Here is a 14,996-nt window from a genome sequence, read left to right as displayed (position 1 = left end):
CAGGAAACAGCAGCAGGCCAGTCCAAGGTAAGATCCAACAAGCACCAGGCACATGAGTTACAAGGCGGTAAAGGCTAATGTGTTCAACAGAGCCACCCAGTCCCCACAATGCCGCCGACAGGTTCCAGACGAAGTGCGATCCAGATCCGATGCACGTCCAACAGTTCCGATGAGACATGCAAACTCACTGGCAGCAACGCGGAGGGCCCGGAGGCACCTGGTGCGGAGGATAGGGGGGCCACAAAGGTATCAGTCAAGGCACACCATGAGGGGGAAGCCTCCCAGGCCAAGTCTAGATGTAGAAGCTGTGCAGGGCTGCACAGAAATACACAAGTGCCAATCACCTCTTGCCTCACTCACAGGCCAAAGCTTGCAGAGGATGGCCGTACTCTCTGGCCCCCACCCACCACCGCACCTGAAGGCTAGGAGCCCGCCTGCAGTTGGCGATGCAACTTTTCGATCCGCGGGCCCAAACACAGCAGGAGTCCGTTGCGCCTCCAGCAGAGCGCCAGGCAGAGTCTGCACCGATGTATGCAGCGAGGTAGGCCGCAGCGCCCCAGGCCCCCCAGAGCTCGGCAGCCGCAGAAAGGGACCCCTCCGCTCAACGCACCAGGTGAAGGCAGGGAACGCTGCCGCCGCGTCAGGCGCCGTCGATATCTTCAGCAGCAGTGGCAGCAGCACCCGTGTTGGGCGGGCCTCAGCAGGCCGCCGCGCCTCGCGGCAGACCCCTGGTCAGTTCTAAAAGGCGCCAAAGGCAGCCTCCTCCACCACCACACCCAGGGCGACACGGACAGCCTGTTACAGCACCCTCCGTCTGGCAGGATTTTCACCGGCAGGTCCCACCTACTCACTGGCAGTCCACCACACACAGAGCAGTAGCAGCGGTAGAATACCCATCAGGCTGCAGCGGCCGCCATATTGTCGCTCGCCAGACGATTCACAGGCTTCAATTTACAGCCACCTCAATGCCATTGGGTAGTTTAGAAATGTGTTTAATTGCTTCAAGTTTATAACCGGGTGCCAGCCCTTGACTTTCATTTTTATAAACAAAATTGTGTGTACAAATCCTCCTTTCTTATTCTTTTCTGTGACTTGCGTTAACACTTCTTTGTCCATCATTTAGAACATCTCCAAGTCTGTGAGGATTATTTTTTCTGCATCTAAAATCAACTCCCTGAGTTTTGTCAGTTGAACTGGGAAGTCCCAAAAATCTATTTTGGAACCCCCAATGTGTCCTGAGATATCCTTCTGCAATTCTAAATAAAGAGTTTTAACCTTCCCCCTACCATTATTAGGTAAGAAGCAATACTGCTCACCTTGAAATCCTTAGTTTGAGGATCTGGGTCTTCCACCATAGTTTCTCATGGTTCTCCCTCTATGGGGATAAAAGTTTGAGTTTTGGTTGCAGCCCCTGCTGTAATTAGAAAAACCTCTCTGTTCTTGAAGGAAAAACTGGGACCTAAATGACTCGCGACTGACGGCCAGTCCCCTCCTGTCAGCCCATCTAAAAAAGGTATGTGAGCCGAAGACTCTACGCCATGCTAGTTTGCACCTTGCTGTAAGCTGTGAAGGTGGAAATGTATTTCGTTAGTGATTTTATAAAATTATCCCTGAAAAGGAGACCCTTTGTATCTCCTTTACCTTCTCTAGAGGATAGGTCCGCTAATTTAGGGTTCATCCTCATCAGGACTGCCTTTCATTTCTCCATGATCAGGTTAGCATTAGCAGGCTCCAGCATACATACGGCATGGTAGGCCCAATCCCTTAGAAGGTCAATATTAACCTAATCGTTCTTCCCCATGGAATACTCTGGCATGTCTAAAATGCATGGAAGCTAACCCTGTATGTCAAAGAACTTATCCTGACAATATTTAAGGCATTTTTCAATACCCTTTCTGCGGACCTTTCCAGACTTAAATAAGAAGGTTATAAGTTCTGAGTCCAAATTTGGTATATTACACACCTTATCCCCAGTCGAGTGTCTAGGGCACTTGTTTCTAAGTAGATTGTGAGTTTCTTGATCCAGAGACTTCCTTACCCAAGAAGGCCACTCCTTCCCACAACTTTTCTATGTGCTCCGTCAAGGTGGCCTGATTCTCTTGTGCAGCTAAGAGCACTATTCTCTAATGAAGGGCAGGGGCTACCAGTGTCGTAGGCGTGGTTGAATGCCTTTTCCACATGTTTCCTCTTTTGGGAAATCTTCTCCGCCTTCTCTGGGGCTCAGAGGTAGCAGGGGAGTCTCCATCTGAGAGGGAAAAATAATACTCCTCTACAGAGGTTACCCTCTACCTCTTAGTTAGTGCAGCGCCCACTGCCTCCCTCTCAGAGGACCTAAATTCCTCTTCTAGAAACCTTTCACTGTTTTCCCCCATGAGCTCAGGAACTGCCTGGGGTTGGGAGTTGGTGGTTTCTATACTTGTTATTTATCAGCTTCAAATTAAAGTCCTTGTGTTTCTCAGATTAGTTGGATGGCCTACTCATGGTTTGTGCAGTATTTCAGTTCTTTTTTTGTGATTATTTTCACCAAGGTGAGTAGATAATATATTTATCTGGTTTTCTTCTTGACAATAGGTGTGAGTAGAGCACTGTTATAGATTTGGAGAGGAGGCCTTTACACAGCCTCCAGTATGTTCTTCGGAGCAACGCAGCTGTTTTAGCACAGGCGACGAGCTGTTACCTAGGCTACCCACTCCGGCAGAAAGAGGGTGTCAACATAAAGGAAGGACGGTCTCAGTCCATCTCTTGTTAATGTTCGCTTGTGGTGATGCGATCCAGCAGCGTGTCAAAAGACACAATGTAATGTCAATTAAACAATTGTTCCCAGGGAATGGGCTCATTGCTAGGAAACCCGGGTAAGGAAAAACTCCAGTTTGCCTTTTATATTTTTAACTTTATACTTAGTCTTTCCTGTTTTCAGTTTCTATTTTTGGTACATTCTGGTTGGGTTTTTTCAGTGTTTTCAATACCTTAAAAAACAGTGGTTATCTGTGGTTACACATTTTCGTGCCATTAAAAAACAACAGAAACAATGTTTTTCCAGAGCTTATGGAATGTTTTGCTTTTATTATGCTTGCTTTCTGCCCTGATAGTGCATATGTATGGACAGTGTACATACAGGGTATATGAGATTCAAATTTTTTTTAACAAATCAAACTTATTGTAGTACACCATACAATACTTCTTTAGTGAGTCTTTGGTCATGCGTGCTTGCTCTTTCTTTGCCATGTAAACGTAAATCTGTGAAAAGGCCCTTTCAACATTGGCATTTGAGACGAGCAACACCAATACAGCCAGTACACAATTTGCTAACTCTGGCCACTGACATAGCTTTCCATGCAAATACTGGTGCACCTGAACATTGCTATTCTCTGGGACAGGTTCTGCAACATATGCGTTGATCTGGGCGCATATGCCCTCGGTTATTGGAGCAGTTAAAAAAAAAGAAGCAGTACTTTTCAAAGTCTGGATAAAATTCCCCTTTACGGGAGGGATCTAGAACTTGTGCAGAGTACCTCATTGAAGCTCACTGACTTCAAATGCCTTCAAATGCCATGGTTGGTGAAGGGTCATTTCTATGCATCATTCCAAGCAATTTCTCATGCACTGTAAAATACAATGTCCTGAATTGTTCCTCACCATTTCTTTGCTTACCAAGTGGCAAGGATTCTAACATGTTGCAGTACCAAAGTCACTAAAAGTTTTGCCCAGCCTACTCTTAAGAAGATGTTTCACATCTGCACCATTTACCCTGAACACTTGGTAGAGGAGGGTGTTTCAAACTCTACTTCTTTGATTATGTCCACTACAGCAGTCATGTTATCCTGTAAAAATCTAAGAATGCAGTCGAGTGTACTTTGTTCACATTGCTATCAATATGCAACCAAAGATCCTCACATTTGCCTATGGCCTCATCACTAAGCAAAAATTCTGTAATTGGTCGCCACGTGGATAATGTAGCATTCAAGGCATCTAGGACTGAGAACTACTGTCTAAATGACACAATTGGGATGACTCTTTCTTTGATACCACACAAAGCACAAAATGAGAAATATTTGCGCTTAAGTTTCTGTGCATAACGAAACATTGCACCAGAATGAACAACAAAGTCAATAGCATTCTTCATTTACTGCGAAGATTGTAAAGATACTTTCAGCATAACATCTAGCAAGTGGCAATGATCTCTTTACAGGGAATCACTTCAGTTCAGGTTTCTATTTTGACAGGTCATCACACAATCTTTTCATATACATAGCTGAATTCCTGCAAATACAAACAATATCACTCCAATCTTTGTTAAACTTGGTAAGAACTTTTTGCAGCAGTATTCCAAGTGACACTGCGTTCCATGTTTTCCAAACATCTGGTGTCATGTTTTCACCTATATCTCAGGTGCTTGGAGACAGCACTCTTTTCACATATACCTGTCAATACACCTTGCACTGAATGTTTAAAGACTGGGGTGTTTGGCAATTCACCTACTGTCAAAACTGACTCGCTAGAAAACCTATCAGTGAACAAATCAAACGTAGCCAAAATATCAAATATGATGCTGATAGTTCCAGATTCTCTACTGTTTATAAAATATTTAAATAAGACCTAAAACATGCTTCTAAACCCTGCATCTTTAGACCAAAGGCAACAAAACTGAAAAAGGCAAAGGGAAGAAACAATATTTTAGTGACATCCCTAAAGAAGAAAACTCAAGCACAACAATGTTAGCCCAGTCTTTCTTGCTGCTGCCATGTATAAAAATATAACATTGTATTGGCCCCTTCAGGAAGAAATAAAAATGACTTTCACTAGCTTTTACCTTTCTTTGAATGGCATTTAGTTTGTGGCTGCAAATGTGTTTTTTCAGTGTTTATATGTTTATGCTGGTGATGGCTATTTTCCTTTTGGTGGGGTTTTATCAGTTATTATAGGTTTAAACCTAAAAATTATACTCTTTTGTGAAAAAACAGGGCGGGGGATGCAACACCGCTTTCAAGAAGGTTATTGCATCCTCGCAATTCAATTCATTATGGCAATCTCGACGGTATCAGCAGTATGTCAGCTAAAGCCCAAGTTACTTCCCACGCTGACAATTTTAATTCGTTCAAAGGTTTGTGGTATTAATGGTAACAAAATTAGCACTTAACTAGCCAGACCATAAATTAGATGGGCGTACGATTCACATTGATAGCTAGCTATAAAAAGCCTTTCCAAAATGCGATAGCAATATTACTATGGAACCAATATTACACTATAGTTTACAAACCATTATTAACTATTAAATGTAATATGGTAACATTTCTCTAAGGTTTAGTAGTAAAGGTTTGTTAAAGCAGAAAAACATGTACTTATCTTGTTGAGGAGCAGCTAATAAAAGAGGAGGATGACTTAGTGCACTGGACATTTATAGCCACTCATACACATTCTATTGTTTTATGATATAATAATATTCTTTAAAGGTCTGCACATTGGGGCAGCAATAAAAGCGTATTGCATAATGGTAGCCTTGCGTCTTGTAATGAAATAATTTCACACAACATCTATTAATCCACCCCAGAGCATATATTTTTATATTTCTCATAAAGAGTTAGGCATGGGATACATTTGTGATTTTCGTGCTGTTCCTCCTTTGTTGAGATGGCTAGTGATAAGGAGATTTAAAAATTAACAAGAAATAATATTGGTTGTAATAGATTATGCAGATTTAATGTGCAAGCTTTGCTGAAAATAATCTATTTTGAATGCATAAACTGTAGGCTATCCTATTTACTCATACTAGGTCTCAAATGGCTAAAATAATGCTACTTGAAAAAACAGCAGCTTGATTGGAAAATGCTCAATATGCATAAACAGCTTAATTCCTGACCTTTCCGTGAGCAGGTTGTTTAATAAATTTTAATTTGCTCATATAGCATCAAGTATTTCAGCAGAATGTTTCTACATACACAAAGACCACTGTTGACTTTTTGTCTTTTAAAGGGGTAATGAAGAGTTCATATATTGAATAGCAGAGTTTAAAATTAGAACTTTATTGTCTAACCTACTTGTCTTCTGTATCAATGTCAATTCTGCAATTTTTTTTTTTTTTAACGGAGTTTTATATAGCGCGAACTTGACCCAAATCGAGTATCAGAGCGCTTTACACAGCACTAGTTGCATTACATGAGGACACATTCATTTTTGTTAGGCACAGGGAGATTACGTGATTTGCCCAGAATAACAGGATGTTCAGCGTCGTCGCCGAGTCTCAAACCCAGTTCCCCAGATTCAGGGTTGACCGCCCTAGTCGTTAGGCCAACTCTTCTTTTTCATTAGTGCGCATTTTTTGACTTCTACATAGACAATTGTTTAAAAAATTGATATTAGGAGGATAATGATGCAGTCTATATGTGGGAAAGTAAGCCCCAATGAGGCAAATCTACAAGTAAATATATCATTGTTAAAATTTTGTAGCAAGGGAGGGTGGCTTTGGCGCCAGCGAAGATGGCCGCCTTGCCGCCGAGCTCCGTGACCGGAGGAGGATGCAGATTCTCTCTTGGCAGTATTATGCATAATTTGGACCTCTCAACTGCAGGAAAGCTTTTGTGAAGATTTGCGGCATCTTTTCAGCCACTTTGCCACCATGCTGGGTGAGCGTTAAAGGCTTTTTTCTCTTCATGAGCTGACGCCGCGATAATAATCGTGGCCACCATTTTGTTTTTGTATTTGTCGACCAGACTTTCTCCTCATGCCGCGCTCTCTACCCAGTCTTTTGCCTCAGGTCGCCAGAGCTCTTTTAGGGCTATTTTTTCTGCTTTGTGCCCTATATACTCTTTGGTGATTAATGGCCTCATACATTTCCTCATTATGTAACTTTCTCCTTCCCCTCATGTATTCTGTATAATACATATCATTTCCTGGGGAATACTCTGCTACAATATTGTTCCTTTTAGCCTCTGACCTTTTTGGACATAATTACGTCCTCATTTTGCCCCTTTCCATTCAAGGTGCGCCTGCTTGGCTTTATATATCATAAACAATATCAGACTACAGGAGGTAGCCCGTAAACCACAGCGAGACTGGGGCAGTACATTATATCAAACGACAATGTCTCAATGTGGGTTTCATTTGGGGAACAAATACGATAGGCAAAATTGAGTTGCTAAGAATTAAATCAGCGTAGGGAGCGTAGGGAGAAACGCAGGGAGACAAATATATGTGGGATTTTCTGTATTAGAAGTCACTTAAAACATGTTGGACATATTAAACATCATATGTACAATCCCATGAACAGAAAGCACTGCGTTACATTACTGGAAATGTAACCGATAGGATACTGTGCACAAGTGCTCATGAAAATTGTGACGGCGCAAGTGACACATGAAGTGGTATATACAGCGGTGGTGTAGGGCGCAACACAGAACGAAATGGTACAGTAATTTTTTCAAATTTGAGACATCCAGACAGTCAATGATAAGTAAACTTACAAAGAACAATGAGTAGGATGTCCGTAACATGGGGTAGCCAGAAGTTACGCTGTTAGAGTCGACGGCGTTTCGGCCTGTAGAAATCTAGGCCATCATCAGGGCTGGTTACATAAAATGTAAGGCAGTGCTAAGGATGAGAAGGAAACGTATCTCAAGATGGTGTGGATCACGGAAGGACAGAAGAGAGGTCAAGTGAAAGGAAGGCGCTTAAAACTATGGACGCACACGGTGGTTCTAAAGGAAGGCAAGGAAGCAACAAGTATATAGAGCAAGGGTGGAATCTAAGGTCGCCTACAGTGGCAGCAATGGAGGGCAGTGACAGGCAAGGACGATGAATGTCCAGAAGGCAGGACGAGGCCAGGTGTGAGCAGGCTGATGGTGGCTGAGGAGCCGTGAGTGGAGTGACGGCGTATGGTGGGGGATCAATTGCAAGTGGTGAGGAGGAAAAACGGGAAGTGTGTGTGATCAGGGGGGGCAGAAGAGTGAGGGAGGAAGGACCAAGGAAGGGCCAATGAGAGAACGGAAACGCGGGCAGGTGAGGCTGCATAACGCGCTGAAGTGCGGGTCGGAAGGGCGGGCTGGGTGAAGAAGCCTGAAGAGTGGTGCGACAGGGAAGCGAGGGGATGCCAGTGGTGAAAAAGGAGAAAGCAGAGGGCTGGGGAGAGGCGGAGCGGCGGGGGCGCGAAAGAAGGTCGTAAAGATCAGGGCAGAACTTACTGCAGTGAGACACGGTAGTGGGATCACAACCAGGGGCCCCAGGGTAGACACGGCATCTGAAGTTATGCGGGTCCCATGTGAACAGTTAAGAGGCTGGAAAGAAAGGGAGAAAGGTGAGGGCAGGTGGGGGAGGACGGAAGACAGAGTGGCAGTAAAGGAAACTTACGTGGGGCGGCGGTCTCCTGGCAAAACCGCGCTGTACTCACTGCAGTATTATTTCCTCGAGTTCTACGTCATTAGAGGACTACAATCCTTTTAACATATTGGAAGACAATATGGATGAATTGGACTCAGGTTCTGCTGCCATAGGAGGTATGTCACCCACTGTACCTCGCAATGCATTCAAGCAATCTTCTAAAATTCCTGCTGCTTCATCGTCTGCAACAGGTAAACGCATCAAGAAAGACCCACCCTCTCCGTCTAACTCTTCTGCAACAAACTCCATGGAATTGCTTTTGGAGGAAATTTGTGCTCTCAAACCTTATATGAAAGATACAAATACTCGTCTCCAAAGTCTTGAGACCAAATGATTTACTACTGATCAAAAAGTTACTCTCATGGAGCAAAGTGTGGACTCTATTCAGGGTCTGGCCAATCAAGTTCCTTCCTTACAGTCGGAGATTTCACACCTGAAACATCAAGTGGAAAATTTGGAAAACCATATTAGACCCAAAAACCTGCGCATTTATGGCCTTGCGGAGGGTCTTGAATGTGCAGATCCTCTCGCCTTTTTTCAATCCTATCTTTCGGAACTTCTGGGTCTTCCTGAAACTCCAAAATTGAATATTCAAAGAGCTCACCGCATGGGTCAAGGTCCAAAAACTTCATCTTCCTCAGCTAAACCGAGAGGCGTTCTTCTATATTTTTTTGAGTATACTGATCTACTTAAGATTTTTCACACTGCCAGACTCAAAGGAAAAATCTCTTTGCAGGGTTCCAATTTATTCTTCATCCAAGACTATGCTAAAGCAACAGCAGACCGAAGGAAGAAATTCTTGGACATGAGATCTGCTCTTCGCAATCTAAATGCTACATATGGTTTGTTCCATCCCTGCCTTATGAAAGTGACTTATAATAACAAGACCATCACCTATGAAGATTCGGCTCACCTACAGCACTTCTTAGAGTCCTGCAGAGAAGAAAATATGGAGATTCCTCGTTCATCAATGTTTTGATTGTTTTCTTGTTATTTGCTATGTATATGTATTTTAGTCATATTGATACTTAGTTTTTATTGGTTTTTGTCATACCCCATATAATCAGTTTTCTTCTCCATTGTCAGGTGTGGTTTATCGTGGTCCCCCCTTTCCCCGCCTGGAGGATGTCTCCCTTTCTCGTCTTCGTCCTGGAGTTTCCCACTTGATCGTGCCGTCTTCCTTATGTGGCTCCATCACCCCCGTGTTCAGAATATATGTTTGTGGTATGTTTTTTTGTCCTTCTTTTGTTCTTCAATTTTCCTCCTTTTTGAGCTACTCTTTGCCAATGTCTTTCTTCTGTTTTTCTTTCCTTATTTGCTTTGTTATCTCCCCCTATCATACACACTTTAATTCTCTTTAACACCCACTTCTTCCTCTCTACTTATCTTATTGACTCTTTTTCTTACTTTCCATTACTGCTCATTTTGTTTGTTTCATTATAATATCTCTTTCCTACTTTATATATATGCTCAATGCTGTTCATCTTGATTTTACCTTGTTGAAACAGTTACTTATGTTACATTATTGTATTTTGTTATTTTCAGTTCAGCTTAAGTTTTCCTTCAATGTTTTACCTATATAGATGTTGTTAAAACTTATATCCTGGAATGTTAAGGGTTTGGGTTCCCCCATAAAACGACAACGGGTTTTATCACATATTGCTGGATTAAAAGGAGATATAGTTCTATTGCAAGAAATACATGTGCCAAATAAAGAAATTGCCAAACTTCACCGACAATGGGTGGGTCAGGTTTACGCATCACCGGGCTCGGGCAAACGTAATGGTGTAGCTATCCTTTGTCATAAAGTTTAGATATTCAACTTATACATCAGGATGCAGATTCAGAAGGTAGATGAGTTTCAGTTTCATTGCTAGTTAATGAAATTCCTCTGACTATTTTTAATTTATATGCACCCACCACCCCCGATAAACTCTTCTGGCCTCAGGTCTTATCTAAACTGATGTTATATTCGGATGATTATTTGATATTGGGTGGAGACTGTAATATGGTTACGGACCCCTTTATAGATAGATGGTCTAATTCTACATGTATCCCCTCCTCCAATTTACCTCTACTATAACTCAAAGATCCCTTGTTGATGCTTGGAGATTGTGTCACCCCACTCTTCGAGAGTATACTTATTTCTCACCAGTACATTCTTCACAATCCTGTATAGACTATTTGTTTATCTCTAAAGCCCTTACTCAACATATTTCCCACTCTGACATTGGGTCTATATTAATGTCTGACTATGCTCCTGTATCTTTAGATCCAGACCTACTCCCTCCCATTGAAGGAACCAGGAGATGGAGATTTAATAATGCCCTTCTATTAGATCCTAAATTTACTTCCGCTTTTCAAAAATTTGCAGACACTTTCTTTTTAGAAAATTAGTCTTCTCATACCTCCCCTCAACTTATTTCGGACACCTTTATGGCTGCTTCTAGTGACTTTATTATTTCTTTTGTAGCCCAGAAGAGGAAGACATCCTCCCAAACCATACAATTGCTTAGCTCACGTAGTAAGCAATTGGAACACTCATGTTACTCTACAAAATCCCAATCTAACTTGAATGAACTTGTCCAAGCTAAATTCACTTTTAATAAACTTTCAGCTGAGTCCACTAACCTATATTTACTTAAATCCAGTGCCAAATATTATAGTGCACAAAATAAAGCTGGTAATCTTCTTACTAATTATCTCAAGATTAAAAAAGAACATAGCAAAATTGAATCCATTTTAACGTCAACTAACACCACAGTTCATAAAAATGAGGAAATTCTTTTAGAATTTACCAACTTTTATCAAAATCTCTATACTCCTGAATCTCCTTCTCAACAGTCTGATGTTGATCAATATGTATCCTCCATCCCTCAGCCCTCTTCTTCTCTTAATGTAGATGTCTCTTCCTTGGAGGAAGATATTCACATTAGTGATATTCTTACTGCTATTCAATCTATTAAAAAAGGAAAAGCTCCAGGTCCTGATGATTTTACCATTGAATTCTACTCCCACTTTTCCGTACTCCTTTCTTCCAAAATTATATCATTTATTTACACATTTTATTTCTACTCAAAACTCAGGAAGATCTTTTCAGGAAGCCCTGATTTGTCTTCTCGCAAAAGAAAATAAAGACCATACATTCTGTAAAAAATACAGGCCCATTTCTTTAATTAATTTAGACTATAGCGCACAAGCAACAGTTTTCCTCGCTGCTAGAGCGAAGAGGGGGAAAACTCTTCTGAGGGTTTTAAGCAGGCCAAAACAACATCCAGCCAGCTTGTTGATGTGTGTCGAGAAGGAAAGACGTTCATCAAACCAAACCCCCAAGTTTTTTGCTGCTTTCCCTGATGAAATGGGTGAAGGAAACTCAGGAGACCAGAGCAGCTCTCTAAAATTAAGGGGAAATTTGCCAAAGAGCAGAACCTCCGATTTTTCTTCCTTACATTTAAGCTGCGCCTCAGCCAGCCATTTGAAAATCGAGGACAGGCAGTGTTGAACCGCTAATACCGTGTCCGCCTCTTTGTCCCAGGTAAAAAGCAGCTGGGTATCGTCTGCATATGCCATCACCTTAGACCCCAACTCCTCCACCAAATAGATCAGCGGGGTCACATAGATGTTAAAAAGAAGGGGGCTAAGGAAGGAACCCTGTGGAACACCGGTTGTTACCGGTTGAGGGGAGGAGGAGGATGGTGGGATCCAGATCTGCTCGGCACGTCCATCCAGAAATGAGCGAAACCAGTCCCACACGACGCCTGACAGACCAATCTTAGCCAGACGTGAGAGAAGAATTACGTGTGGGACCGTGTCGAACACTGCCGAGAGGTCAAGCAAAATTAATGCTGCTCTCCCGCTGGTGTCCAAGCACTCCCGGATGGCTTCAACCACCTCCACCAGCACAGTTTCTGTGCTGTGGTATGCCCTGAACCCTGATTGAGCAGGGTGCAGAAGCATCTCCCTTTCCACAAAGTCCATCAACGGCTTATTGACCACCTTCTCACACACCTTCACCACAGCAGGAAGGAGGGAGATAGGTCGATAATTCCCTGGGCAGAGGGGGTCCAGTGACGGCTTTCTTAGAAGAGGAAGGATCTTAGCCTCCTTCCAAGCCTGCGGGACCACCCCGTTCTGAAGAGACAGATTGATAATGGTATTAACCTCAGTGTTGATAACCTCAGCAACTGCTGCCAGTGTTCTCGCTGGACAGGGGTCCGAAGGCGAACCTGACTTCAGACCCTTCATAATTTTATGACACTCCAATGGGTCCACTGTACTGAATACGGACCAGGTGGGGACTGGACCAGCAGAGTGACATTCCAAAGGTATCTCCATAGTGCTATTGCAAGGAATAAATGCTGCTTGGATAGCCCAAATCTTATCCCTAAAACAGCAGAAGAGGGTGTTACACCAAGAAGGTGAAGATAGCGACACACTTGCTTGATCCATCAGGGACGTGAAGCTCTGAACAACAGCAAAAATGTCCTTAGGGCTGTTGCTGGCTGATTCAATAAGGGCAGAGAAGAATTGCCCTTTAGCGGGCGTAACAGCTGCATAACATAATTTCTGCTTAGTTCTGATCTTCTGCTTGTCAACCGGACGGTAGCCATTCCTCCGCCATGCCCGCTCAAAGACCTTACAGTCATGCTTCATAGCTTTAAGAGTAGGGTTATACCATGGCTTGGATGGTGACTCCTGCACCAACCTAGCTGGATGACAGGGGGCCACTTTGGCTACCGCAGTTGAAATCCAGCTAGAGAACCCTGCTAGGTGTTCCTCAATCTCCTCCCCCAAACTTGGTTTGGTAGCTGCTAGAACTGTATTAAGTTCACCTGGTTCAATTTTGCCATAGGCTGATTTGTAGCCTGAGCGCCGTATCGGTTCAACATTCGGCACCACCCATGAGATGCGAGATAAAAAATGATCTGACCATGTGACAGGGTAGGGGTCCTCTAATAGGATAGGAAAGTTGTTGCAGATGGGATCAAGAATATGTCCCGCTTGGTGGGTAGGGATGCTAACATGTTGGTCAAGATGTGCCATATCCAACAGATCACGTGTATCTTTTCTCTCTGCTTGATCCAAGTGAATATTAAGGTCTCCCAAGATCATAGAGTGAGTGAATTTGACCTCCCTAATAATAACCGCGTCTCCCCAAGCCTGGAGAAAAGGCCCCACTGGGCCAGGGGGCCTATAGATCAAAGAACACCCTAATGTAAAGTGGGCCGAGAAGCGGATACTAAAGTCCAGGGCTTCGCATCCACCCCACTGAGTGACATCCCCCTTGCAGAGATCCCACTTATTTTTGTAAAAAATGGCGACTCCGCCCCCCTCTCCCTTCCAGGCGATCAGCTCTAGCGATCTTATAGCCCATAGGTGTAGCCAGGGCTACAATTGGATCTGAAGAAGTATCCAACCAGGATTCAGTTAAAAACAGCAGATCCAGGGAGTTGTCATCAAGAAGCTCAAAAACTTCAGCATGATGTTTTCTTAAAGAGCGGACGTTCATAAGGGTGGCCCGAATAGGGGGGTGGCCTTGCAAGGGTACCAGTAAAAACAGGGGCATTTGGGTCCTGGGACAGCTTGAATCGACAGGAGTCTCATGCCTTATTTAGAGCCCCAGTCATCTCCCAGTTTCCAAACTGACATAGGGGAGTATGATCAAGGGCCCACAATTCGGCCGCAGTGAAGCACCATCTAAGAGCAAAGGGCTCACGCACAGCATGGCTGGCGCTGGCTGCTCTCGGGACGCTGACGGGCGCAGACAGGCTTACCTTAGGCACGCCTTTGGCACGCCAGCTGCGAGTCCGCGCAGCCCACATTGAAATAGCCCCGTGTGCCCGAGGAGCTAGAACGCCAACTCCCCAAGATGGCGTCTCCTCGTGGCACAACGGGAAACCAGGAAGTAAGTGGCGGCAACAAGAGAGTCAGTAGCGAGCCACAAGCAAAAGAGAATGTGCAAAATAGTGAGTAAATATTTTATAATGCGGGTATGAGAACACTAGAATAAAAACAATTACAAGCACCGTTCAGCAGCAAACATTGAAAGTAGCATAGCGCAAGGCAGAGGATCCCTAAGACGTTCTCCTCCACGCAGCCCGCATTGAAATAGCCCCTGTGCCCGAGGAGCTAGAACGCAAACTCCCCTAGATGGCATCTCCTCGTGGCACAATGGGAAACCAGGAAGTAAGTGGCGGCAACAAGAGAGTCAGTAGCGGCCCACAAGCAAAAGAGAATGTGCAAAATAGCGAGTAAATATTTTATAGTACGGGTATGAGAACACTAGAATAAAAACAATTAAAAGCACCGTTCAGCAGCAAACAGTGAAAGTAGCGTAGAGTGAGGCAGAGAACCCCTAAGGCGCTGTCCTCCACGCAGCCTGCATTGAAATAGCCCCGTGTGCCCGAGGAGCTAGAACGCCAACTCCCCAAGATGGCGTCTCCTCGTGGCACAACGGGAAACCAGGAAGTAAGTGGCGGCAACAAGAGAGTCAGTAGCGGCCCACAAGCGAAAGAGAATGTGCATAATAGCGAGTAAATATTTTATAGTGCGGGTATGAGGACACTACAATAAAAACAATTAAAAGCACCGTTCAGCAGCAAACAGTGAAAGTAGCATAGCGCGAG

This window comes from Triturus cristatus, chromosome 6, assembly GCF_964204655.1.
Source record: "Triturus cristatus chromosome 6, aTriCri1.1, whole genome shotgun sequence".
NCBI classification, from domain to species: domain Eukaryota; kingdom Metazoa; phylum Chordata; class Amphibia; order Caudata; family Salamandridae; genus Triturus; species Triturus cristatus.
This window is presented reverse-complemented; position numbering follows the sequence as displayed.